We start from the raw sequence: 27,290 nt of genomic DNA, 5'->3' as shown, positions 1-27,290 counted from the left end.
GCCCCACCCCTGCCCTGCCCTCTTCTGAGGCCCCACCCCTGCCCTGACCCTTTTCCAATGCCCCCCTCATTCCATTCCCCCCCGTCACTCACTCTCCCCACCCTCACTCACTCGCTAGGCTGGCTCAGGGGGTGAGGTGCAGGAAGGGGTGAGGGCTTCAGCTGAAGGTGCGGTCTCTGGGGTGGGGGCAGAAATGAGGAGTTCAGGGTGCACAATGGGGTCTGGGCTGACACAGTGGGTTGGGATTCAAAAAGGGGTGAGGGCTCTAGCTGGGGGTGCAGGCTCTGGGGTGGGGCCAGGGATCAGGGGGTTCTGGGCAGAAGGAGGCTCCAGGCGAGATGAGGGGTTCAGAGGGTAGGAGGGGGATCAGGGCTTGGGCAGGGGATTGGGGTGCAGGGGAGGTGAGGGCTTTGTCTGAGGATGCAGGCTCTGTGGAGGGGATTCCAGGAGGGAGAGGAGGAGCAGGAGGTGAGGCCACGTTTCTGGCACTCTCGGGGGGCCTCAAATTGGCTGTGGCCTCTGGGCACAGGCCTCCTGGACCCATGCATTAATCCATGACTGGCTGTAACTCATCTGTGTATATATGTTGTCTTCTTTAACCTGTCAATGTCTGTTCTCATTTCTTTTTCCCAGTTAATAAATCCTTAGTTAGTTTACTATAGGATTAGCTACAAGCATTGTCTTTGGTGTGAGATCTAAAGTACAATTTGACCTGGGATAAGTGACTGGTCTCTTGGGTACAGGAGTAACTTGAATATTTTGTGATCTTTGGTGTAAGTGACCGTTTATCATTTAGTCCAGCTTGCCTGGGTGTCAAGATAGACTGGACTGCCCCAGGGCACTGATTGTGACTCCATGGAAAGACTGTTATAGTGCCTCATGAATTCACGTTTGTTACTGGGTTGGTGAAATCTAACTCTAGAACATACCACCAGTGTGGGGTCTCTGCCCTGCTTCTTGACAGTCTGCCCTGATGCTGGCACTTACTGTAGTGAGCCGCTCCAGACAACATGTTAAACAGATCCTGGTCTTCATGGATGAAGCCGTTCAACCAGCTCAAGAGTGCTCCTGAACACTATGAACAGTTTCACAGTGCTCCTGGTCTGTAACAAACCACCCGCTACTGCTTCACAGAAGATCTTTATCATCCTAAACCATGGTCTCCCTTAGCTCATGGACATATAAACCAAGTTATGATGGTCTAGGTATACTTAAACCTCTTTAATGTTGGGAGATGGACCAGAATATCTCTTCAGGTCCCTTCTAGCCCTATATTTCTATGATTCCATGTAAAGTCCTACAATTTTGTCTTAATTAACAGACCCCTAAAAACATAATCTCAGAGACCCCCACCAAATGCTCACTCGGTATAAATATTTGACTTTTTGCAGCCTGTAATTTTAAAGCTAACGAGGCCAGAAAAATCACAAGACACTGAACCTGAATTTTTGGTGCCAACTATTAACTGAATGAAACTCAAAAACTAATTAACCAACTTTCTTGAAAGTCCTCCAAAAATTCAAGCTTTCCTCAGAGCTTTACCCTCCAGCTCCAGAGGCATATGGTACCAAATTCTTTGGTCAGTACTTGGTTATTGGGAAGCCAGTAGAATGCTGGGATGCTACTTATTTATTATCTGCCTAATCTGCACTTCTTGTTTTCATTTTATTTATTTTTCCCTTATATCTATCTACTGTTTCCATCACTACTTTTACTTTACAATCTAGGGAGGTAATCTCTCACCATGACAGCTAAATAAACGCAATTAGCCTACTCAAAATTGCTTAGTATCTTCTTTTTAGAAGCTTTATTTATTGTATTAGGCTGAACAGTTTATAGTTTTACTTGTTACACTGAATTTTTTATTCCTGTTACCTGTCTGTGTACACTTTTTCCCCTCAACATTTAATTTAAACATTGCGTTGATTATTTTAGGTAATTTTTGACTATCTAAATGACAGTCCTATGCAAAAGAAAATAATAAATACGGATAAGTTGCTGTTCTTTGATTACTAATTATAACTTTTCGTATCATCATACTGTTGTGATGTGACTGTATAACTACTGTCCATTAAGTTTTAACATATGATGCATAGAAATATTACCATAAGTTCCACAAGTGACTTCAGTGCACGAAACTGAATGCAGTATTATAGGAGCAGATTCATGAGATCCTTTTATAAAGTAGCTATTACCTTCCTCTTCTGTGATGTGATGCTGCTGTGCACACAGCCCAAAACTGCATTGACCTTCTTTGTAGTCATCTCACATTGCAAACATATGGCTGACTTGCTGTCCTCTGCCAACCCAAAGCCTCTTTCACTACTATTGTCATTTTTGAAGTGAATATCTTGGTTTTAGATCAGTTCCTTCCCCATCTCCACCCCCCTCCATGTATTAGCTTTCACTTTTCCATGTCATATCCATGGTTGTCTTCTGCCATTGTTTCTAATCTCATTAGTTTTTTTATGAATTTCATGACAGTTCAATTGGGCAATCTTCACTCACCATGAAAAGTACTTACTCATATGGCTAGTCCCATTGAATTCAAAGAAGCAGGGGGAAGTTGGTGTGATTATGTGGACTAAAGCTTTGACAAAAAGTATAGGCATATTGTAGCAAGAGGTACTTGAAATGTTAAAAACAGTAGACAAAAAAAAATGAGGAAGAGATTTTAATATGCTTAATTAAAATCTCTAGTACCCTATCACAGCAGACAGATATCACTTAAAAAAAACTTGACTGAATCCACTTCTTATAGTTATTTATTGTTTGCATTGTGTTAGCACATACAAACCCCAGGCGAGGACCAGGACCTCATTGTGCTATTGTAGTTAGTCCATGTTTTTTATGTAAAAAGACAACAATAGTAGGCATTTAACTTGTAGGAATTTGTTTTATATGTGGCAATGGCAACACAGGAAATGTATTTAAATATTAATTATTGACCATCTTGAAATGCCAGAACCTTAGAAATGTAGAGCAACTGAATACTTTTCTGGAAAAAATAGAAAAAATAGTTTCCTGAGCTCTTTTGAAAGTGCAGGTATTCCTTTTTGCCCTAAAAGCTTTCTGGAGATTTTTTTCCTATGAAGAATTGATTATGTGCCTGCTAATCAGCCAAGCTAAAAGGCTGTATAATGTCAGAACGCATATAGATACAGAAGTGCAGGTAATTTTAGAAGCTAACATTTATAGCACTCTCAGTTCAATAGAAAGCTGCTCACTTCGAGCTCAGTACTATGAATTTCTGAGCATCCCAGAACCCTCAACTCCCATATTGCTCTCCTTGAGAGCTGACTGCTGAGCACTTCCAAACAACTGCTCCACTACTTACAGAATCAATCCCTTAATCACACAAGACTTGATTCTCCGTGTCATTGACTTCAATCCTGATTTTAACCAATGTGAGAGAAGACCCTCAAACATAATGTCAAGAGTCTCAAATCATTGAAAAGCTGAATTTTTTTGTCAGATAGAATAGTATAAAATGGGCCACCCCTTTAGCTGAATTTGCTGTGGGCCAGATTCTGATCTGCATGTCAACAATGTAAGGATGAAATCCTGACCTCTTGATGTCAATTGGAGTTTCTCCATTGACGTCAACAAAACCATGGTTTCATCCTAATTCTTTTGACAGCAATGGAATTACTCCAGATTTATACACCGGGCCTTGTGTTCCAAAATATTTTTTGAAAATAAACCCAGTGTCTTTAGGACCTACATGTAGAACCCTTCTTCATATTGGGGAACATTTAATTACACAGGTAGTCCCTGATCCTGAAAACCTTTATTCCCATGGAGGTCATTAGGTCTAATCTTGTGAGTCAAAGCTCACACATTGGAGTAAGGGTTCCACAAATGAGCCCTTCCAACCAGAAATTGAGCCATCACGGTAATCACGAAAACCAAATGATACCATTAGTCATTGTTATTCAGATTAATACCATCAACTCTCACATTTCATTTTAGAGTTGGCTACAATTCAGTTGTGAACTAAATGATTCCATTGGGTAAGGCTACACTATGTAGTCTCTTCAATTGGAAAACTTCTACTAACTTCAAAAATTAGGCCCACAGATTGTAAACCTATTGGTTCAGGCTGTAAAATACCACTTAAATGTAAGGCCTTTATTGTTACACTTTTGAAAAGGACAAGAGGACACTGAACAAAATCAGAGTAAATCCTGAACTGTAGTACTGCCTGTATAGAAAGCTTCAAAAGGAAGTTTTTTCCTAAATATGACACTATAACTATAAACATAAAGCATAAGAGTTGTGTTATCTATGAATACATGTGTTGACTGTAGATTCCAATACAAAATCTCTAAGATTAAATTTCCAAAAAATTGCTCCAAAGTTGCACATGCAAAATATGAAATAACACATGATAGATTCTACATCACTGAGAATTTTTAAATAATAATTGTACGTTTTTCTAAAAAAAATATGTAGGAATTATTTTGGGGAGGCTCTATGGTCTGTGCTATACAGGAGGGAAGACTAGATAGTCATAGTGATCTTTGCTGGCCTGAGAACCTATTTGTTGTGACCCTCTCTTTTCTCTTATGCCCATCTTTTCTGCTCATGCTATTTTGACTGTATGTTCTTTGGGGCTGGGCCCCTTTTTTAATTTCTGCAAAGCACTACACAAATCTATAGCCATAATAATATATTTGTTTGAACAATGCTTTGAGCCTGATCCAGTGGAAGTCTTTCCATGGACTTCAGTAGGCTTCCAACAGCCTGTTTGTATACATTTAGTACAGGAAACGTATGAGAGATCAGAAACCAAACTATTTCCATACTTCGCCATTTTCACAACCTACAAAGGCATTTCTCACTAAAACATATAGAAAGAATTTCATATGGTATTCAGTTGTTCTATACACAATGCTTAACTGCAAATATAAAGTATCTCACACTGATATTATTTGAAAATAACTACATTTTATACAGCAGCTTTAATAATGAAGGGTGAAATTCACCCTCCATGTCTCCCCATGCTAAGCCCAAGCATGCAAGGAATTCTGCTCCAGTTTTGAGGGAGTGGAGAGAGAACTGTTAATGGTTAGGGCACTGATCTGGGAGTCTGTGGACCAAAGTTTAATTCCTTGCTCTACCACAGACTTCCTTTGTGACCTTTGGCAAGTCATTAGTCTCTATTGGCCGACAGTAAAATGAGCTAGTAATACTTACCTACCGCACAGTGGTGTTTTGAAGATAAATGTTTTAGGAGATTGTGATGCAGTAAGATACTACGGTAATGGTGGCAAAAGACAAAACAGAATTTACCTTCTGCCTAGCCCTCTTCCAAGGATTTTTAGAGTACTAGATCTGTGTAGTGTTGACCCAGTAGCCTTTCCATCGGTACAAACATGATATGTCCTCAAAGTCCCCTGCCATTTGGTCTGTTTAGGGATGGTCCAGAGTTCCACTGTTATGGTAGTTCAGAAGCCCTGCTGCATGCTTATTCTGTTCATATTCCCCTCCCACACCACAAAGGGGCAACACAAGGCTTAAGTGGTACAAAAGGCTTTACCGTAAGAGCAGAGAATACCATTTCTTGACTTGTCAAAACGTGCCAGTCTGTTCCCTTTATCTCTTTGTTTCATAAGGCAAGCCACATCCCTATAGTCCCACATATATCTTCAGTCTATGTAGCCTTATCCTTAGTAATATGAAATGACTTTCTGTGGATGCAGTTCTATTTACAGCGGCTGGAAATTCACCTGGGCTCAAAGAAGACTGTGTTTGTCCCTGTAATTTCCTTAGAGTCTAAGACAGGAATAGCAGCAAATGATGTGGAAGGCAAACAAGTGTCAGATCAGCAGCAGAACCCATATTCAAAGAAACACCAGGAGCATCAGGAGGTCTGGAGACAACCCTTTGGAAAATCTCTTCTGATAAGCGCAATGTGGTATATATTTATAGGGGCTGACACATGACTTATTTAAATAGCCTCAGTCTTCTGTGCCATCAATTTTATTTAACATCTCAGTAGATATCTGGGTTAATCTACGACAATACATTTGATGAAGCATAAAAAAACTAGCATTTTCCAACATGGAAATTTAGCAGATTTTCTTCATTAGAAAATGCATAAAAAATATGTATTTTGCTTGATCTAGTGATTTTTAAAGTGCTTTTCATACTATCCAGTCTTCTGAATTACTTGTTTCAACTGCTGATGAAGTCTATTGACATTTTTGCACTGTCATTTCATTTTAATAATTCACTGAGGGCTCAGATCCTGAAAAGTATTTAATGGCCTAACTCCCATTGAAATCAAGGGCCAGCTCCTGCTCTCATCACTGTCAATGGCAATACTACCAATAACTAAAATAGCTGCAGGATCAAGTCCTAAACTTTGTGATGTGGTCATTTAACAAACACTCTTATTCTTCTTTCATTGCTTTTTTTTAAAAAAAAAAACCAAGCAAATAACCATTCTTAAAGTTGAGAGTTAACTCTTATGAAAAATTCAACTTCTCATTGAGTTTCCCTCTAAAAGTCTCAAGCAGCTGAAAAAAGCACCATACCTGCCTTTGCAGATGTGATACCAAGCCCCCTCTCAACATGGCACAAACACACAATGGCCCATAGTTCAAACTTCATGGGGTCGCCATTACTCTTAGTTTATGTCACAAGACTCTGAGGCAGGACTGTACTTGTAAACATAAACCTTGAACTAATCTCCAGTCTGTGCGCTGGCTGTTCCTACAGTTTCCTTCTGAAGGATCCCCTGTACCACTTCCTACTCATCTTTTCCTTCAGAGAAGCAAGGAGGACTGGTCTGCGAAAAATTTCACGCACTATGTGATGTAGTAAGGATGACCTAACCCCCTTGTAGATGCAGGTAGGCTGACAAAGGAATTCTCCTGTTGACCTAGCTACTGGTGGATTATGTACACTGATGGAAAATCCCCTTCCATCAATCTAGGAAGTGTCTTCACTACATGTAGATATACCGTTAGACTTTTACACAGCTGACTTAGCGCCGAGACCCACAGGATTTAGCTGTCAGGATGAATCAGCAGAATTCCTAAAGTTTGAATTAGGTAAACCATCCTCTCTTACATTTCAGTCCAGATGAGGAAAAATATCTGCATAGTACAGCTGGTCAGAATATTTTTGACTAAATATATTTTCATCAGAATATGCTGATCTCTTAAATCTGAAATGTTTCTCAGAGACATGTCAATTTTGACTAGATTTTTGATGGGGAGTTTTCTGAGATCCAGGGCTATCTGGTCACTTCTGATGAGAAAGAGAGAGAGACTATAGAAAAATCTGGCCTTTTTTATCTGAAAATGGACACTTTGATCCAATTCCATTTTGCAAAAATGTTCAGAAGATTTTGTTTTTCAATCCAATGTGGAATGAAACCTCATAAATTGTCACGAAATGGAATTGACACCTTCTGACTACTGCTAGCCTATAGTGACCGATATGGCTCATAATGAAAACATCAAGATTCACATACGATTTCCCTTTGTTACTGTTTTAATAAAGTTTTCTCCTTTTGCTACCTACTTTCTTTTTGGATATGTGAGAGCACCCTTGTTTGCTCTGAGGTCTTTTCCTAAATTGTGCCAGCATCACACACTTAATGAAGGTTATCAGTCTCATTTATTATGTACCAGATGGTGTGCCTAAAGCCTTTGTAGTTGGCCATTGCTTTTATTTATCATTACCCAATTTATTACTCATTACTGGGAGAATTTACTCATAATTTGGAATCTTGGCTCTTTATTAAATAACAAAACCACAGGTCCCAAAACAAGTGTAAACAGTGTGTTCAGTACTGGCAGTTCAATAAACATCTTGCCACCAATGCTGGCATCAGTCCCCCAAACCTCCCAGCTCAGAACGTTCGTTTTCAGCATGTGTTTTAAAACATGTCAAAAATAGACAAGCAGCTGAAATCTGGCATTTAACTTACATTCTCTTTGCTTCTTTGAGATGCACTTTCAGGCCCCAGTTTTAAAAGTGCATTTTATCAGCTAAAGAGATAAGCCCAGATTTGTCTCTACGTGGATTAGCAGTCAGCAAGGGATCTATTTTCTGATTTTTATGACATCTCTCCTTCACTGTTGTCATGCACTTTACCCAGGGCCCTCCCATATGCCCTGCTGTATGGGAAATGACAGATAGAGTGCAAAATGCTGCTGGCAAATGCTCCACCTGCAGTAAGAAAGAGGAATGAGAAGTCTGTTGAGTGATCTGGGAAGAATTTGTCTTGTTCTGAACAAACATCCTTGGGGGAAACAAAAGTTTAAAAATGGCTTTGCCTATTTCTCTGTCTCATCTCCCAGTATTATAGGATATTGAAAAAGCTTCTTAGGCTTGATGTGAACGGCAGCAATTAGTTGAACGGTGGAGCGGGTTGTAAATGAATAGCAGGGCTCTTACTCTGACTGCTGATCGCTGATGTACTTGTTGACCAAATATTGCCATGAATGAAACCTCAAGGGTTTGTATGCTTGACCTGCTTTCCTGTGGTGCAAGCTAGATTTTTTATCACTGCATCATAAGCCCCAGCTTTTCTGTCAACTAGACAGGTATCTATGTTAAAACACCTCTTACACAAATTCACATCTTGGTGAGGAATGCAGCACAAGCTTTCCATTCCAGCTGCTGGGAACCATTTCCCAGAGCCCTCCAAAATGCTGTGTTCTATATATTTGAGGGGTTTTTTTATTGAAGCCACATGGTACCAAATTCTGTCTTCCTTTCTTGACTTCCTTATACATTGCAGATCCATTGAAATCAGTGGTGTGTTATGTCCTGCTCCATGCTTGCTCCTGTTTCCTGAGGGAGGGGACACTGTGCAGGGAGAAAACTAAAGGCTCTACATTTCCTGTGATGGGGTACTGCAGTGGCAGGGGGAAGCCAAGACGCAATGTGTAGTCCAAGCACGGGGGGGTTGGTGCCTCTACTTCTTCCTCTTCTATCCCTCTGATCTCTCCCTTAGAGGAGCCTTAGGCTTTGTTTAAACAAGAAAGTTGTAGTGATTTAATCAAATTGCCCTTATGTGGACAGCTAAATCGATAGCAGACATTTTATGGTAAGTCTATTAAGTCAGAAAAGGTCTAAATCAGGAACTCTGAGCTTTTCCTCCCAGATTCTCCCGAGCCATCTGTACCTCTCATACAGGCTTTATCAGAGGAAATTGTGATGTGGCCCATTATTCCTATGGCTTTTTGGACTCTGTGATTTTACAGGTGCAGAATTTACCAGAGAATAGACTTGTGGCCACAACTTACTCAAAGCCTTTATTTTAAAAAGTTGCATTGCTAGCCCTCCTGGTTTTGCCAAACATCCAGCTGATGCAGTGCTGTCTGCCATCAGCCTGAAACAATAGCTCTGAGAAATGAAAACTGCCTCCTTGGTCACAACGGTTTCCATCTAAACCAAATTATGGTCATTGAAATGTTAACATTATTATCTATTTAATTGTTGATCATTGTAGCATGACCATCCTGAAAATGTGTTTATTTCACAATTCCACGCTGCCATATGCACTTTCCCAGGTGCCAAAAGTCTCATACCCTCTACACAGCTGACAAAATCTCCTGACAAAGTGGGTATTCACCCATGAAAGCTTATGCTCCAGTACGTCTGTTAGTCTATAAGGTGCCACAAGACTGTTTGTCACTTTTTACAAATCCAGACTAACACAGCTACCTCTCTGATACTTAAAATTTCCTGTTTCCCCTGACACCTTCTATGCTGCACTTACCCATTTTCAATACCAAACTTTGCAGCACGCTGGAAATGTAGGAATACAACACAGTTAATTTATTATTAAATTAACTAACACACAGAATGCTGTTCTGACAGTATTATTCACTTAATGGAGTATCACAGAATCCAATGTCCCTGGCCATGGTAAACAAGAGACCTTGATAATAACCCTTGTAACAATATAATGCTTTATATTACAGTAATGGTTCAGAAATTACAGTAGTCATATTTTAGTTTCCCTTAAATATACAAGAGCATTTTTATAAGCTGTGTAGAAAATTGCTAAACGGGGAACTTTCCTTGGCCATGGAGTATAAGAAATACCATAGAAATGAAGGCTAAAAGCTCTATGAAGACCTTGCTTGTATCCTAAATTGGCACTTGTTATTGTAATGTCACTTAAGTAATTATTGTAACAACCTGGGAACAGTGGTATTTAGCAAGTTGGTTTATAAGATTTTAGTTTTTCTTAATGGTACCACACTGAATTCCTCTTCAACACATCCTACCAATGGATCTGGAATAAAGGATGTGGGAAATCAGAACCTGGATGCAAAATGTGCACACTGTTCTGGTGTTTATAGTAGGGCTATCAAGCAATAAAAAAGTTAATTGTGATTAATCGCACTGTTAATAATAGAATATCATTTATTTAAATATTTTTGGATGTTTTTTACATTTTCTAATACATTTATTTCAATTACAACACAGAATACAAAGTGTACAGTGATCACTTTATATTTATTTTTATTACAAATATTTGCACTTTAAAAAACAAAAGAACTATTTTTTTTCAATTCACCTAATACAAATAATGTAGTGCAATCTCTTTATCATGAAAGTTGAACTTACCAATGTACAATTATGTACAAAAAAACTGCATTCTAAAATAAAACAATGTAAAATTTTAGAGCCTGTAAATCTACTCATTCCTACTTCTTGTTCAGCCAATCACTCAGATAAACAAGTTTGGTTACAATTTCCAGGAGATAATGCTGCCCACTTCTTGTTTACAATGTCACCTGAAAATGAGAACAGGCATTTGTATGGCACTGTTGTAGCTGGCGTCACAAGATATTTACATGCCAGATGCACGAAAGATTCATATATCCCTTCATGCTTCAACCCCCATTCCAGAGGTCATGCGTCCATTCTGGTGATACGTTCTGCTCAATAACAATCCAAAGCAGTGTGGACCAATGCATGTTCATTTTCATCATCTGAGTCAGACACCACCAGCAGAAGGTTGATTTTCTTTTTTGGTGGTTTGGGTTCTGTAGTTTCCACATCAGAGTGTTGCTCTTTTAAGACTTCTGAAAACATGTTCCACATCTCATCCCTCTCAGATTTTGGAAGACACTTCATATTCTTAAACTTGGGTCGAGTGCTGTAGCTATTTTTAGAAATCTCACATTGGTACCTTCTTTGCATTTTGTCAAATCTGCTGTGAAAGTATTCTTAAAATGAACATGTGCTGGGTTATCATCCGAGACTGCTATAACATGAAATATATGGCAAAAAGCAGGTAAAACAGAACAGAAGACACACAATTCTCCCCCAAGAAGCTCAGTCACAAATTTAATTAATGCGTTACTTTTTTAATTGAGCTTCATCAGCAGGAAACATGTTCTTTGGAATGGTGGCTGAAGCATGAAGGAGCATACGAATGTTTAGCATATCTGGCATGAAAATACCTTGCAACGCTGACTACAAAAGTGCAATGTGAACACCTGTTCTCACTTTCAGATGACATTGTAAATAAGAAACAGATAGCAGTATCTCCTGTAAATGTAAACAAACTTGCTTGTCTTAGTGATTGGCTGAACAAGAAGTAGGACTTAATGGACTTGTAAGCTCTAAAGTTTTACATTTTTTTGTTTTTGAGTGAAGTTATATAACAAAAATAATCTACATTTGTAAATTACACTTTCACGATAAAGAGATTGCACTACAGTACTTGTATGGGGTGAATTGAAAAATACTGTTTCTTTTGTTTATCATTTTTAGAGTGTAAATATTTGTAATAAAATATAATAATATAAAGTGAGCACTGTACACTTTGTATTCTGTGTTTTTATAGAAATCAACATATTTGAAAATGTAGAAAAACATCCAAAAATATTTAATAAATTTCATTTGGTATTCTATTGTTTAACAGTGTAATTAATCGTGATTAACTTTTTAAATCACAATTAATTTTTTGAGTAAATCACATGAGTTAACTGCAATTAATCATCAGTCCTAGTTTATAGTCAGGCTGACGTAAAATCCAGAACATTAACCTTCCAAACTTTGGGTGAAGTGTTTAAAATCTCATCTGAATTTAGTGGCTTGGACTCATCTCTATGGTATGCACTCGACTGGCAAAGAAGGTTTAATTAGTTGTTAAAGGAACAGAAGATACTTAGGGGCAAAACATCAAAGAATATTAATGAAACATTTGTTTCCACAGCAAGAAAAATGAGGAAAGTACCAGAGCAGTAACAATAAAAATGATTGATTAAAACACTCATCTCATACCCAAACCAGTGAAAAGAAAAAATCAACATACCTTAAAAATATAATTAGATGTTAGCAAGAAATAAATAGCACAACAACAAAACCTAAATCATCCCATCAACACATGCACATATCAACTGACGAATACTGAAGTTAAGGGGCACTGGAAGATTTGTAATGTTCTAACCAGACTGTCCAAATGTTCAGGACACACACATGCTATTATGAACAATGGGAGCTGCTGGGTGCAGAGTACGTCACAAAATCTGGGCATTAATCTCTAACTATAAATAATTTCCAAAGAAGAGAAATGCCAGCTTCTATATATTTGGGTATAAAATAAAAAAAGTAATTACTACCTTCGAAATATGAATAGGCGATAGTATCTATGCAATCTTAGCTTTTTACAGTGCTACTGATTCTAGGCCACATCCTGAAACCCTACTCCTTTTGTGCCTCTTCAAAAGGAGTAGAAAGCTGGATCAATAGCCACCTAGGGATTCCCCTGTTGTCGGGATATCTGTGGGTAGTGTAAAGGTGGTGTAACTGGCTCTGAGCTACTCACTCCATGCTGCATGCTGATTAGGCCTCAACTGAAGTATTGTGTCCAGTTTCAGGATAAGATGTGAGCAAGTCCAAGAATAACAAAAATGATTAAAGGTCTAGAAAACATGACCTATGAGGGAAGATTGAAAAAACTGGGTTTGTTTAGTCTGGAGAAGAGAAGACTGAAAGAGGGCATGATAACAGTTTTCAAGTACATAAATGGTTGTTACAAGGAGGAGGGAGAAAGATTTTTCTCCTTAACCTCTGAGGATAAGATAAGAAGCAAGGGGCTTTAATTGCAGCAAGGGCAGTTTAGGTTGGACATTAAGAAAAACTTCCTAACTCTCATAAGCACTGGAATAAATTCTCTAGGGAGTTTGTGGAACCTCCATCACTGGAGATTTTTAAGAGCAGGGTAGACATACACCTGTCAGGGATGGTCTAGATAATACTTAGTCTTGCCATGAGTGCAGGAGACTAGACTAGATGACCTCTCAAGGTCCTTTCCAGTCCTACGATTCTATGATTCTAAGTAACGATCTAGTCTTGAAAATTGGAGGTTGCCTTGTAAGAAGATTGCTCTGATGCAGAAATGTCTCCAGATTCCCTCCAGTGTTGAGACAATAATATCAAGAAAGAGAAGGAGAAAGGAATCATGGAACTAACCAGAATGCTTTCTTAGCTTCACTAATCCACCACTTGCTTTCATTGCATTTCCTGCACCAACATTTATCTATATGCTGTCACTTTGGAACGTAAAGCCACCAGGAAAGGGTACTTGGACATGATTCTCCATTACCTTGCACCTTCTGTATCTAGATTCATTTACACCTGTGGGTGCAAAATATTACCAGATCATAGCAGTAGCACCTTAAAGCCACTGTGCACACTCCATTTGCACAGGTGTAAATGATAATACAAGGTCGAAAGCAATGTTTTCATCCCTGTATGTAAAAGTGTCTAGCATGCCTTTGGTACTATAAAATAATAATTTTCACTTTCTGTGCATGATTCATGTAGAACCACATTACTGTGGTTTATGCTGTTTAATGGTGCTGTTTGATAGGTGATTGCATTACAGACATGAGGGCCAGAATGCCATGGAAGTACACCAATTTACACCATGTTAGGGTCTGATTCCTGAAGAGTATTAGACATTTTATAAAGGTGTCAAGTTTTTTGGGGACTTTGGATTAAAAAGACAATATCCAAGTGAATGATTTATTCTCTACTTTCACACTCATAATATTATCATATCCTCCACTGAAACCTCATAGCGGCCACAGACTGCTTCCAAAGACAGACCAAAGGAACACATTGTACTACTGTCAACAAATATCATGTCATCACTTTCCGGTGTATTTAGGCATAGGAAGGAACCTGTGCCAGTAGTCTACAAAGTCAGATATCTGCCTCGGTGCTTTAGAGAAAGACATCAAAACAGGTGATAACTCATAAAATAATACACATTATTAATCGTGCTACATGCGACATACAACGTTTCTTATGTGCTTCTGGAAACCAACACATTAGAAGTAACTAAGAAGTAACATTGCCCTTTAAAGAGGTCCTTCATATAGGTAGGACTGAAGTAGGCAAGAATTAGAAAAATAGAACCTTTCTGATTCTAGATTAAAAATAGTGTAGGACTTTTTTGAATAATTTATAATTTATGATTGTAAGTAGGAACCATACTGAGATGACAAAAATATCTTGGTTTTGATTAGGTAATTACAACAAACACATATTTAATTTAGTATTCATTTTAAGGATCAGGACTGTCATTGGGAACAACTCATTTTTAAGAAGTTTTTGTTAGTATTAAGATTTTACAGGTGAAAAAATATTTTCATATAAAAGTGAATGGTCATTGTTTCCAAGTAGTAGTTGAAGTAGAGATAGTTATATTATCCCAAGGAAGTATGCCTTGTAAGGTGGGTTTGAAACCATGGCAGGCACATTGAAAAGAAATGTCATTAGGTCTGTTAGGCTGAGAAAAGTGTGAAGGCTCATTAATTAAATAAATAAACAAACAGATCTCGAGAGAAATAATTGAATATTAAGTATTTGACTGACCATTCTGCAAATAGATCTTTAACAAAAACAATTAAATATGTACAAGATGGTTTAATGAGTAACAATATATGACATTTTTGTGATATTTAAAGCCTAATTAATTGTCCTGTAAAGATGTTCTTGGGTAAATTATAATAATGATAAAAATTCAAGTAATAACATCTTTTTCAAATCAAACTTGACAGTAAGTCTTTAGCAAAGCTATAAGTCATCTACAAAACATGTTGACCTAGCTTCAAGGAATGAATTCTGTAGTTCCTGTAACTTTCCAGAAATTCTAAAGTTTTGGCTTTTAATTATAAAAGAAAGAGCTCCTATTTCGATGGGCAAGTGGCATGATGTTCAAGCCTGGGTTTTAGACTGTCAGTGTATCTTCCATTATATGGTCATTTTACATATTTGTAAATTATTTTATGACCAGTTAAACAAGCAATGAGAAATCAAGGACATGTGAAATGAAGGCACTTTTAGCATTATTACTGACACCAGGCCAACAGAAGCAGAATAAGAACATAACATAAGAACATAAGAACAGCCATACTGGGTCAGACCAAAGGTCTATCTAGCCTAGTATCCTGTCTACCGACAGTGGCCAATGCCAGGTGCCCCAGAGGAAGTGAACCTAACAGGTAATGATCAAGTGATGTCTCTCCTGCCATCCATCTCACCCTCTGACAAACACAGCTACAGATCTCATTCCTTACCCATCCTGGCTAATAGCCATTAATGGACTTAACCTCCATGAATTTACCAGTCTCTTTTAAACACTGTTTAAGTCTAGCCTCACAACCCTCCTCAGGCAAGAGTTCCACAGTACTGTGCGCTGTGGAAGAAGAATTCCTTTGATTTTTTAAAACCTGCTGCCTATTAATTCATTTGGTGCCCCTATTTCTTGTATATGGGAATAATAAAAACTTTCCTCATTTACTTTCTCCAAATCATCATGATTTATATAACTCTATCAAATTCCCCCTAGTCCTCCTCTTTTCACAGCTGAAGAGGCCTAACCTTTAATCTCTCCCATAATGGGACCCATTCAAACCCCTAATCATTTTAGTTGCCTTTTCTGAACCTTTTTAGTGCCAGGATCTTTTGAGATGAGGGACCACTCTGTATGTAGTATTCGAGATGTGTGGCGTACCATCGATTTATATAAGGGGCAACTCCATGATCTTTTCCTGACTCGTTGTAGCTAATTTAGCCCCCATCATATTGTATGTATAGTTGGGTTATTTTTCCAAATGTGATTAGTTTACATTTATTGCACATAAAATTTCAATTTGCCATTTTGTGTGCCCTATCACTTAGTTTTGTGATCATCTTGTTTGAAGTTCTTCACAGTCTGCTTTGTGTCTAACTATCTTGAGCAGTTTGAGTATCATCTGCAAACTTGTCTCCTCACTTTTTTACCCCTTCTCCAGATCATTTTAATAAGTCGAAACGATTGGTTCTAGGACTGACCCTTGGGGGAACATCATGTGTACCCTCTCCATTCTGAAATTTACCATTATTCCTACCCTTTGTTCCTGTTCTTTAACCAGTTCTCAATCCATGAAAGGACCTCCTCTATCCTAGGACAACTTTAATTTAACATAAGAGCCTTTGGTGAGGGACTTGCTCTAGAGTATTGTCTGGGGTAATGATAAAATAGGATTTCCGAACACTGATTAATTCAGTGGCACAAGAAAGGAACTGCCTTGATTAACCTGTACTCAGAATAAAGAGCAAAATGATCAAAACGTAAGTAAGAGATAAACATTGAAAAGAAACGTGTAAGTTGGCAAATTGCGCGTACTGTTCTGCTGGTCTCGCGCTTCTCTTCTCTGGGTAGGTTCAGGGCGATATTGCTTGCCTCTGAACCAGTTCTTAATCACCCTAGTGTCCTTGAGGAGGGAGTGAGAGGGAGGGACTGCCCGCCTCTACTCCAGTCCAACCCAGGCCCTGGGTTGTGGTGACCACTTGAACTACGGTTTCCTTCCTGTGTACTTCCCTCTCAACCCGCAGCTTGTGAAGGGTTTCTCGCCTCTCTCTATACAAGCCGTGCTCTTACCTAGGTTTGCTGTTGTGGGCTTCCCCAATCCACCGCAGCACTCCTCCAACCTTCTATTTCTCTCTGGACAAACTCTCTCTTCTGCAATCTGCACTCTGCTCCAATACAACCTTTCCTTTCAACTCCACCCCTGGTCTACTGAAGCAGGGTTTATATCCCATGATCTGGGTCAGGGCTCTAAGTGAAGTCAGTGTGCTCTAACTGGAGTCAGGTGCTGTAACTGGAGTCATGTGCTCTAATTGGCCACAGCTGTTCTAGTTAATCTAAAGCAAACCTTCCTCCCTTGGCAGGGAATAAGGCCCCCTGCTAACACTCTTATGCTGCCCTCTGGCCATGCTGTATCACAGTAAGAACATAATAATAGAAAAATGCTCCTTTTCCCTCTAGACACTGGTGTGTGTGTGTGTGTGTGTGCGCGCGCGCGCGCACATGCATATGTGTGTGCGTGTGTGTACAAATCTTCATTAATCTGTGAGTAAAGACAGCTGCCCTTAAGACAACAGACTAAAGAGCAAAGCATCCAGAATCAAGCAAAATTATACTGAAAAGGAAAATATGGTGAAATAAAACTTTGTCTGTCTTTCTCTTCTCTCTTTCCAGCCATCTCATTCAAAAATAAACACCATTCTATCTAAAGCCTTACTGAAACTGTAAAACAGGGTTTATCATTTAAATATCTCCATACATGCAGTCATTTGGAAGGGATTAATCATTCAGATGATCCTGCTCAGCTTGGCTATATTGCTACTCGATTAAATGAAAGGTGAGGACTTTACAAAGAGTTCATTATTTATGAAGCACTGTAAGCCTACATTATGCTGCCCACTAAGACAGCAGTGCCAAACAAATAACACGTGTCCTGCCTTCAAAGGACTTACATTCTAAGGGCACAAATTGGTCCAGCACAGGAGAAGCAGTACAATACAACAATTAACTGAGGTACAGAGTGTGGGCAAGTTAGCACTGATCTAACTATGATATTTATCCCTTCCAAATACTAGGTAAGAACTTGCAGCTTCAGTGCTGGAGCTGATAGCAGTGCAGGATACGGATTAGTTGTGCTGCCAATGGAGAGGGGCACTGGGAAGTGCACAGAGAGAGGACAGCATGGTTTTCCTTGATGGAGGTTCACATAGCTGAGCTAATGTTTCCAGCAGAACCCTGGACTAAATGGGTATCATATGCTTCATTCTCTATCCTTTGCACAAGCTCCCGTCACTGACTCACTGAGTGATAACGAGATGTGGATGCTGCATTTAAAATCCTAAATTAAGCTCAAAGTATATTTTTGGCAGATAGAGCACTGGACTGGGACTCAGGGGACCTGGGTTCTATTTCTGGCTGTTACTGGCCTGCTGCGTGACCTCAGACAAGTCATTTCACTCCTGGGCATCCATTTCCTCATCTATAAGATGAGTGATAATGATTCTGAGACTTCACAAAGCAGTTAGAGATTTGCTGATAGGAAACTCTATATAAAAGCAAGTGTTAGAATCAGTGTAAAGTGTTTCTGTCTGTGTTTTATGTGCTTCACAACTGTCATGTCACTCCTGAGAGAGTTACACTGTAACCTAGAAGGTTCCTATCTTGGGCTGGAGTTACGGGAGAGGGGGTGTTTAAGCTACTAGGCTATCTTGAGGTCAGTGCTTGTACTGTGAGCCTAAGTGGCTCCATTTCCATGAGAAGTAGTTGACAGAACTAGAGAGTAAACAGAACTGCAGCCTGCTGGGATCTCGGGAAGCTTAAGACACCCAGGGATCCAGAGGCTTGGATTCCCCTCAAAGAAGTCTAGGGGCAGCCAGCAGGATCTGTTACACTAGGTATTAGTGTTATTATTATTATTTCCTATCTGCTGATGTGACAATTTGAGTAATCTCTCTATGTACAACTTATGAATTCTGGTTGATGTTATGAAGTTATTATGAATTTGTTGGGCCATGGAATGCCTTGGTGTGAATGTGAAGTCAGCCATCTGCTATCAGGGCTGCAGCACCTTCCTCCCACACTAGGTGAAAGGGTGGGCCATTAGGATTTTAATGGTTGTCTACTCACGTGGCAGCACATTGAGACAATGGATTGGCAGAAACCTAGGGAAACCAATTCAAATAAGTTTCTCTGCAAGGGATAGGAAAAGCAGCAGAACAAAGAAACCAGGAGTTGTTGGTGGGACATGTAAACTCAAGAGATTCAGAGCGAGAAGGGGAAGCTTGGATAGGAGCGTAGAACGACACTAACTATAGACATCACAGTAAGGCCTGGTCTACACTACGCGTTTAAACCGAATTTAGCAGCGTTAAACCGTATTAACCCTGCACCCGTCCACACAACGAAGCCCTTTATATCGATATAAAGGGCTCTTTAAACCGATTTCTGTACTCCTCCCCGACGAGGGGAGTAGCGCTGAAATCGGTATTGCCATGTCGGATTACGGTTAGTGTGGCCGCAAATCAATGGTATTGGCCTCCGGGCAGTATCCCACGGTGCACCATTGTAACTGCTTTGGAAAGCAATCTGAACTGGGATGCACTGGCCAGGTAGACAGGAAAAGCCCCGTGAACTTTTGAATTGCATTTCCTGTTTGCCCAGCGTGGAGCTGTGATCAGCATGGGTGGCGATGCAGTCTCAAATCCAAAAAGAGCTCCAGCATGGATGGTAAGCTCCAGCATTGGACTATGGGACGCATATGGATTAAGCGCTGTTATGGGAGAGCAAATCTGTTTCTATCCAGGCTCTGTTACAGAAGACAACATGCCAAAACGCATTTGAAAAAAATCTCCAGGTTATGATGAACAGAGGCAGTAGCACAATGCTGTGTGACAAAGGGCACAGTTGCAGAAAAAAAGTGTCACAGGGTGATTCTGGTAAATAGGTCATCACTCAATCTTCCTCCACTGAAAGCAAATGGCAGTAGCAATCATTTCGCGCTCATATTTCCCATCGATTGCCGGCATGAACGCCATAGCATGGAACCATATTTTAGCTCTCAGTTGCGCCAAGGCCCAGACCTCACAAGAGGCCAGCCTAGGAGCACTCATTGGGGTGATGAGCGTACGGTTTTCACCCATTGGCACCATCTTCCATCAGGAAAGGAAAGACGAGGTGGAAATCTGCTGTCAGCGCCGCAGCACATTGCGTCTACCACAGAAGCGGTATGACTATGATGGAACATTGAAAAAGGCAAGAAACGAAATCATTTTTTTCTCCCTTTTCTTTAACAGTGGCGGAAAAGGCTGGGTAATTGACAAGATAATAAGCGCCTAACTTCTTACGATCGTCGTACATTCTCCTAACGGAAAGGACAGACGCCACACTGTTTTTGATCCTATAGAACAGTCCAATGAGAGCATATTCGCAGGCAGTATTCGATGAATGCGAATGCTTACTTTCAGGCACTAGATTGCAGGGACTGTAGGGAATTTTTGCACCATCATGCATTGGGATCTCAATGCAGAATTCCAATGGACGGGGGAGACTGCGGGAACTATGGGATAGCTACAGGATAACTACCCACAGTACAACGCTCTGGAAATCAATGCTAACCTCGGTACATGGACGCACACTGCCGAATTAATATGCTTAGTGTGGCCGCATGCACTCGACTTTATACAATCTGTTTTAAAAAACTGGTTTCTGTAAAATCGGAATAATCCCGTAGTGCAGACATACCCTAAGAGAGGGAGTCCATGAGTCACAAGAGAAGTCATGTGTAGGAGAGGGAATTCCTGGCATCCTCAGAGGATTCTGTTGAGGGAGGATGTGGTTATTATTTTTCCTAGGTCTGTGTATTTCTTATGCTACCTAAGTAAAGAGTAATTTGGTTTGGAATACTACATGGTCTGTCTATGTGTCTGTTTGCTTTCACTCTTGCATGTTCATGAACAGTCAAACTGTAAACTTAGAACATCCACGTGGCTGCAGTTCTGGAAGAGAGTATGCTTAAGCTATGGGGATAGGGTAGGGGGATAGTCTGAGAGGTCAGCATTAGTTCCAGGGTCAAGACATTTGGAGTGTGGGGTCTCACCTCTCAGAAACAGGTGCTAGATAGACAGGATCTGCACCTCAAGAGTATGCCTAGAGACCCCAGCCAGAGTCAGTGTCTGGCCTCTGGTAAAGCACATGGAGCCCAAACACAAAACCCTGAGGAGTGCCCATCCATGGGGTGCTGTGCATATGAGACATTGCAGGTTTTTCCATAGAAGGGATGATCTAGTTCAATGGTCAAACAAAGAGGTAGTGAAGGATTTAACAGCAGAAGTCCCAATGTTATTAATGGAACGTGCACATTTATGTTCTTCTGCAGTAACTGCTTCAGACACGTGGACAGAGCAGTTCACAGCATTTAATCAAGCTCCACTGAAATAGCTTAACCAACAGTCAATTTCATTCTCAGCAAATGAAACACATCTGCCTGGCTACTCTGGACAGCAAATAGCAAGAACAGAGCCAGGCATCCTCAGAGCCTCTGTCCATCTTCCAATGAGTAAATACCCCTGCTCTTGCACCCAGGACTCCAGTCACAATCTGAGCACGGCAGTAAAGGGGTGGTTTACTCCCTGCACTGCCAAGTACAGGCTGTGAGAATCTAAAACACCTCTTGGCATTACAAAGCCTAGTTTAGCCCCATGATAGATAGAATAATATTTGACATTGATTTGTAACAGGATTCACAACTCTGCAGAAGTCAGTTACAAACACACTTTAATATGGCATCTAATGGCTTGTCCTTTCTTGCAGCTTTGCCCTGATTTCTTCCTGTCCCTTGTATTGGTCCTTTTTCCACTGCAATTCCTCCTGCTTCCACTGTTACCTTCTTCCACTCTTCATGCTTTTTCTCATGGTGGAATTCCTTCTCACGCTGTGTATGAAAGGAATCTGCCATTCAAATCCCTCTTTAAGAACAGATTTCTTCTTACAAGACAACTCATTTTAATTAATCTAACTCAGAAATAGTGCACACTGCCAATAAAAAACAATCATCCGTACTCTGAGAATCTCCCCTCCTGTACTCCAAGCCATTTTACATTGTTTGATCTGTCCCTTTAGAATTCACAGAGGAAAGGAACCGTGTCTTCCTAAGCATACTGTTGACACTTAAATAACATATGTCAGCACTGTGAAGTTTTTATTTTATTTTTTAACTATGGCAAAAAGCATGGTTTATTGCATATTTGTTCTGTAAATGTTATTTCCCTTTTAATTAGAAGGCAAGTTCCTGCAATATCCATTATAATTACTGTAATCTGCTTACAGTCAGTATGATGACTACAGCTAGAAGAACCAGCTGTGTTATATTTGTTTTATGCTGGGTAGTGATCTTTCCACAAACAAGTACTTGCTTTGGTATGGTCTGAAAATTGAGCTTCCAGTCATTCTTGGTGAGCCAATAGTCTTGTAAGAGAGCTAGTTCATGAAAGTAATTTTCCTGTTTTTTGAGTATGGTGGTAGGCTCTATGTATCAGGAAAAAGAAATGATACAACCTTAAAGTGTGTATATGATTAAGTTTAAATGGTCATAAACAGAATCCCTTTTTTCTGGGTCTATTCATTTTGGAGGAGCCCGAATACATGTAGGATGCATATGTTCTCATTTCAAATGGTCTACCTTTATATAAGCAGGCTGATATTATAGACTTAATGAGTTTATTCACTATTGAGTTACACACGTTTTATGCCAGTGTAACTCAATTGACTCCAATTGAAGTCAATTGTAAAAGCAGAGTAATGCAGTGATGAATCAGGCCCTATCATTCTTCATAAAATGGAGTTAGAAGGCCAAATTCCATTTTTTATGCACCTTGTAACCAACACCCACTATTCTCTATTTGTTTCTTTCATTGGGTGTTGCAAGAATTTCTGGTTTTGTAATGTCATTGTTATACCTTTTTTTTCCTGAAGCAGAAATAAAGGGAATTAATTTCATTTTATAGCGGTACATTTGTTTCCCAGTATCCTGGAATGAAAACATGCTAAATTACCCTGATGACTATCCAAATGATGTTTTCAAATCACTTGCCATCTTGAAGAATCATAGAGCCGTCAGATTTACTTAGATATCTATTTTTTTTTTTTGTAAATCTAGACATCTTTTTGTTTAGATACACTGAAGCAGCTAAACTAAACTAATTGGAAAATACTAAGCTTTGTATTACAGAATTAAAGTTACAGGATTTTATTTTGGATTCTTTTCCCACATAAATTAGAAGTGTATAAGATATTGTTTATTGGTCACTGAATTGTGGAAACGAAAGTGAGGAGGGGAAGAAAAAGCAACAAGAACAACAACCAAAATCCCTGTAGTGTAGTTCATTAAAAGAAAAAAAAGAAATCTCTGTCCAATAATATAAAATCTGTGGAATCCTCCAGTCTTTCAATCCATATCATCTCCTTTTGCTCCTCATCCTGGGAACTCAAGCCACATGAGCTCTTCTTTCTGGACTAACTCTGATTAGTACCACCTCAGTTTTCTCTGGGTTGATGATCCAGCTGTTGCCTACAAGATTCCTTCTCTATCACCTCTCGCAAAATCTCTGTGCCCCACTACTCACTGAGTGGTGAATCCTTACTTTGCCTTCACAGAGCCAGGAGCATCTCCTGACATTGGAACTAGGGAAATATCACTGCACAAATGGGTTGGAGGATTAGGAACAGAGTTCACTTTGATGTTCAGTGAGTGGACGTGACACATTTAGATAGTGGATGCTTCTGTAACCTGCGTACTACTGTACCAGCCAAAGAGTGGCTCTGCAAAGGCTCTACAACCTGAGGCAGCAAAGAACGATTCCTTGTTTTTCTCAAGTACCTCTCCAGAGCCCAGCCAAGGCACTCATGCTGGGCACTGGAGAGTGGATTTGCCCCTCCCACATGCAGCAGAGATAGTTTTGAGTATTTAATGTTATAAATCTAGACCCATCTCCTGAACTGAAGTTGCATGTTTGGGGATCCTGTTACCTAAATTCCACCTTTGAATGGATAAGGGGCTCCCATTGAAGCCCATATGAGCCAGGTACACATACACCTGAGAGTAAAATTTGGCCCTTACTGCACCTTATTTTTAGATTTATAAACATGCACCCTATCAACAAGCCTTAGGATGCAACATTTAATCAGATATAATTTTAGACCCTTTTAAACTTCTGAAAACTCATAAAGTCTATCTTTTGCACCTCAATTGATGTGAACTGCCACTGTTGACTAGGGGGAGTGAGGTAATTACCAGGACGCAGGCTAAACAGGACTTTTTGACCAAAGTCAATACCTTGAATTGTTTCCTGAAGTAAAAAGGATATCAGTGCAGTTGTGGAAAAGAACTATCATATGTTCCCTTTAACTAACACTGAACTAAACAAGCAGTCACATTCTGAATCAGCTACAGCTTTCGACTGGTCTTTAAGTGCAATTCCACGTACAGCACATTGTAAACATACACTTTGGAAGTTATAAAAACATGGATGATGGTGGTTTGGTCTGGATCTATAAAAAAAACATTTCACTAGACACAGATGAACAAAGATATTCTTGGCCACTGGCATCTCCTGGAACTCCATCAACAACAGAGTTTAAGATCATCCCCGAACTGCGTTTCTTGGGCAACATGTAGGCAAAATCTCTCACTAAAGGGAACAAGAACATCTCCTGCCATAGACTCCAAATGCTTCTCCAATGTAATTGTATCATTTGCTACCTCTCTGACTTGCACCTTGGCCACTTGGCTGCTCTGCATGCCCATATCTTGTCTAGACACTGAAAACCATATCAACTGTACCATCTGGGTCAGAGGAGAATGAGAGATGGTAAAACTTTCAAAAAAGGCCAAGTGACTAAGGAGCCTAAGTCCCACAGACTTTCAATCACTCAATCATGTATGGATTTTTCTGTCACTCATTTCAATCACTTAGGTGGTTTGGAACTGTTTATCCTCAGAATTGTTTATCTTCAATATATTGATGATACCATGTCTTCAAAATGCTTCTCAATCTGCGCTAGGGACCTTACATAAATGTTGAGCAGAAGAGGTGTCAAAATAGAGCCTTTTGGAATCCAAGGCATTACTTGGGCCAGATGAGCAATTGCCCCAAACCTCTCTACTAGTTCTCTCAGAATGGAAAGAATGGAGCCCCCACCTTCATTCAAAAGAATTCCACCTACTCCATCCAGCCACTACACCAGGTGCTCAAATACTATGGTAATGAGGACAATTATAAAACCATAAGACAGGTAATAGTTAACAAAACATCATGGCTAATTAAACCTCAGGGCAAATTGCATTGTCCAAAGCTCAGGGAAGATTTCAACCAACAAGACCACCATTCTTTCTATGCAACACTCTAAAACAGGTCTAAAACCTGACTAAAAGGAATCCAAGCAATCTGAATGGTCCAGATGACACCTAAGTAGCCTCACTACTAGAGCTGAGTGAATTTTTCCAGAGAATAATTCATTCCCAGTTTAGGTCATCCCAAACTATTTGTGAATTTGACAGAAATTTCCTGAACAGTTTTGGCCAGAAAAAAATATTGGGCTAGATTCACAAAATGGCCAGAGGAGGCTCTAATAACTTTAAGCTCAACACTTAAGGCACTCACCAAAGCTGTGGGATACGAAGGTTCAAATTCTCCCTTCTGCCTCATGGGAGACCCTGGTTCTCATGGGGGATTTTAATCACCCTGATATCTGCTGGGCGAGCAATACAGAGGTGCATAGACAATCCAGGAAGTTTTTGGAAAGTGTAGGGGACAATTTCCTGGTGCAAGTGCTGGAGGAACCAACTAAGGGCAGAGCTCTTCTTGACCTGCTGCTCACAAACAGGGAAGAATTAGTAGGGGAAGCAAAAGTGGATGGGAACCTGGGAGGCAGTGACCATTGAAATGGGATTGAGTCAGGATCCTGACACAAGGGAAGAAAGAGAGAGCAGCAAATATTGGACCCTGAACTTCGAAAACAGACTTTTGACTCCCTCAGGTAATGATGGACAGGGATCCCCTGGTTGAGAAGTTAACGATGAGGGGGAAGGAAGTCAGGGAGAGCTGAGACTGTATTTTAAGATCCTTTATTAGAGTTTCAGAGACCAAACCATCCCTACGTGTTAGAAAGATAGTAATATGGCAGGCGACCAGCTTGGGTTAACAGTGAAATCCTTGCTGATCTTATAATGCAACAAATGAAGCTTTACAAGAAGTGGAAGATGGACATATTTATGACCAGGGAGGAGTACAAAATAATTGCAGGCAATTCAGGAGTAAAATCAGGAGGTCAAATCACACTTGGAGTTGCAGCTAGCCCAAGATGTAGGAGTGAACAAGTAATCGCGGTTTCTTCACGGATTATGTTAGCATAACTCGAAGAGAAAGTCAAGGAAAGTTGTGGGTCCCCTTACTGAGACTATGAGAGGCACACACTAGTACCAGGATGTGAAAGCTAAATGTACTCAATGCTTTTTTGCCTCCTGTTCTTCATGACAAAGTCAGCTCCAGACTGTGCACGGACAGCACGCATGGGAAAAGAGATGACCAGACCTCTTGTGGAGAAAAGAAGTGGTTTGGGACTATTTAGACAAAAGCTGGATAATGTAGCAAACTTATCGCATGGGGCCATCAGATTGTGACTGCATCCCAGATTGGATTACTGAAAGGAGTTGGCGATGTTGATTGCATAGCCATTGGCCATTATCTTGAAAAAATTCTGAGTGATCGGGGCATGTCCCGGTTTATGACTTGGGAAAGGCTAATGTAGTTGCCCATCATTTAAAAAATGGGTCAAGAAGGAGGATCCCAAGGGACTTACAGGCAGTCAGCCTCACCAGAGAGTCCCTGGAAAAATCATTAGGCGGTCCTCAGAAAATCAATTCTGTATAAGCACTTAGAGGAAAGAAATGCATGCGGAACAGTAGTATTAGGACTTCACCCAAGCACAAATGTCATGCATGCTGACATAAGCTAATTGCTTCTATGATGAGATAACTGGCTCTGTGTCTGAAGGGAAGCAGTGATGTGTTACTTCCCTTAGATCTTTTTATACGTCAAGAAATATTTGAATACATCTGCGTCTATCCCACAGTATTTCTTGCCTTGCTAAGTTAAAGAGTATGGGTGCGCATGCCTTGATCTATCCACTACTTATCTTATCTAAGTGGCTTAGTAGTCCGATACTTGTCAGTGTTATAATCCGGGTAGTGTCATCAATGGTCCATGTCTAGTTTGGCATCCTCAAAAGCTTCGCTATAAAGTCTCAAGGAATAACACATCCACTGCTTTTCCCTTCAGTACCACAAGAGGCTCGAGTGTTTATTCCTCACTCATGTAATCAATTTCTTTAGTCAGGCATATGACTTTTAGTTGCTTCAGACCAGATAAATCTGTCTTGCTGAACCTCC

This window comes from Chelonoidis abingdonii, chromosome 1 (genome assembly GCF_003597395.2).
Source record: "Chelonoidis abingdonii isolate Lonesome George chromosome 1, CheloAbing_2.0, whole genome shotgun sequence".
In the NCBI taxonomy this organism is placed as follows: Eukaryota; Metazoa; Chordata; order Testudines; family Testudinidae; genus Chelonoidis; species Chelonoidis abingdonii.
The sequence above is the reverse complement of the archived record's forward strand: the minus strand, read 5'-3'. Positions refer to the sequence as shown.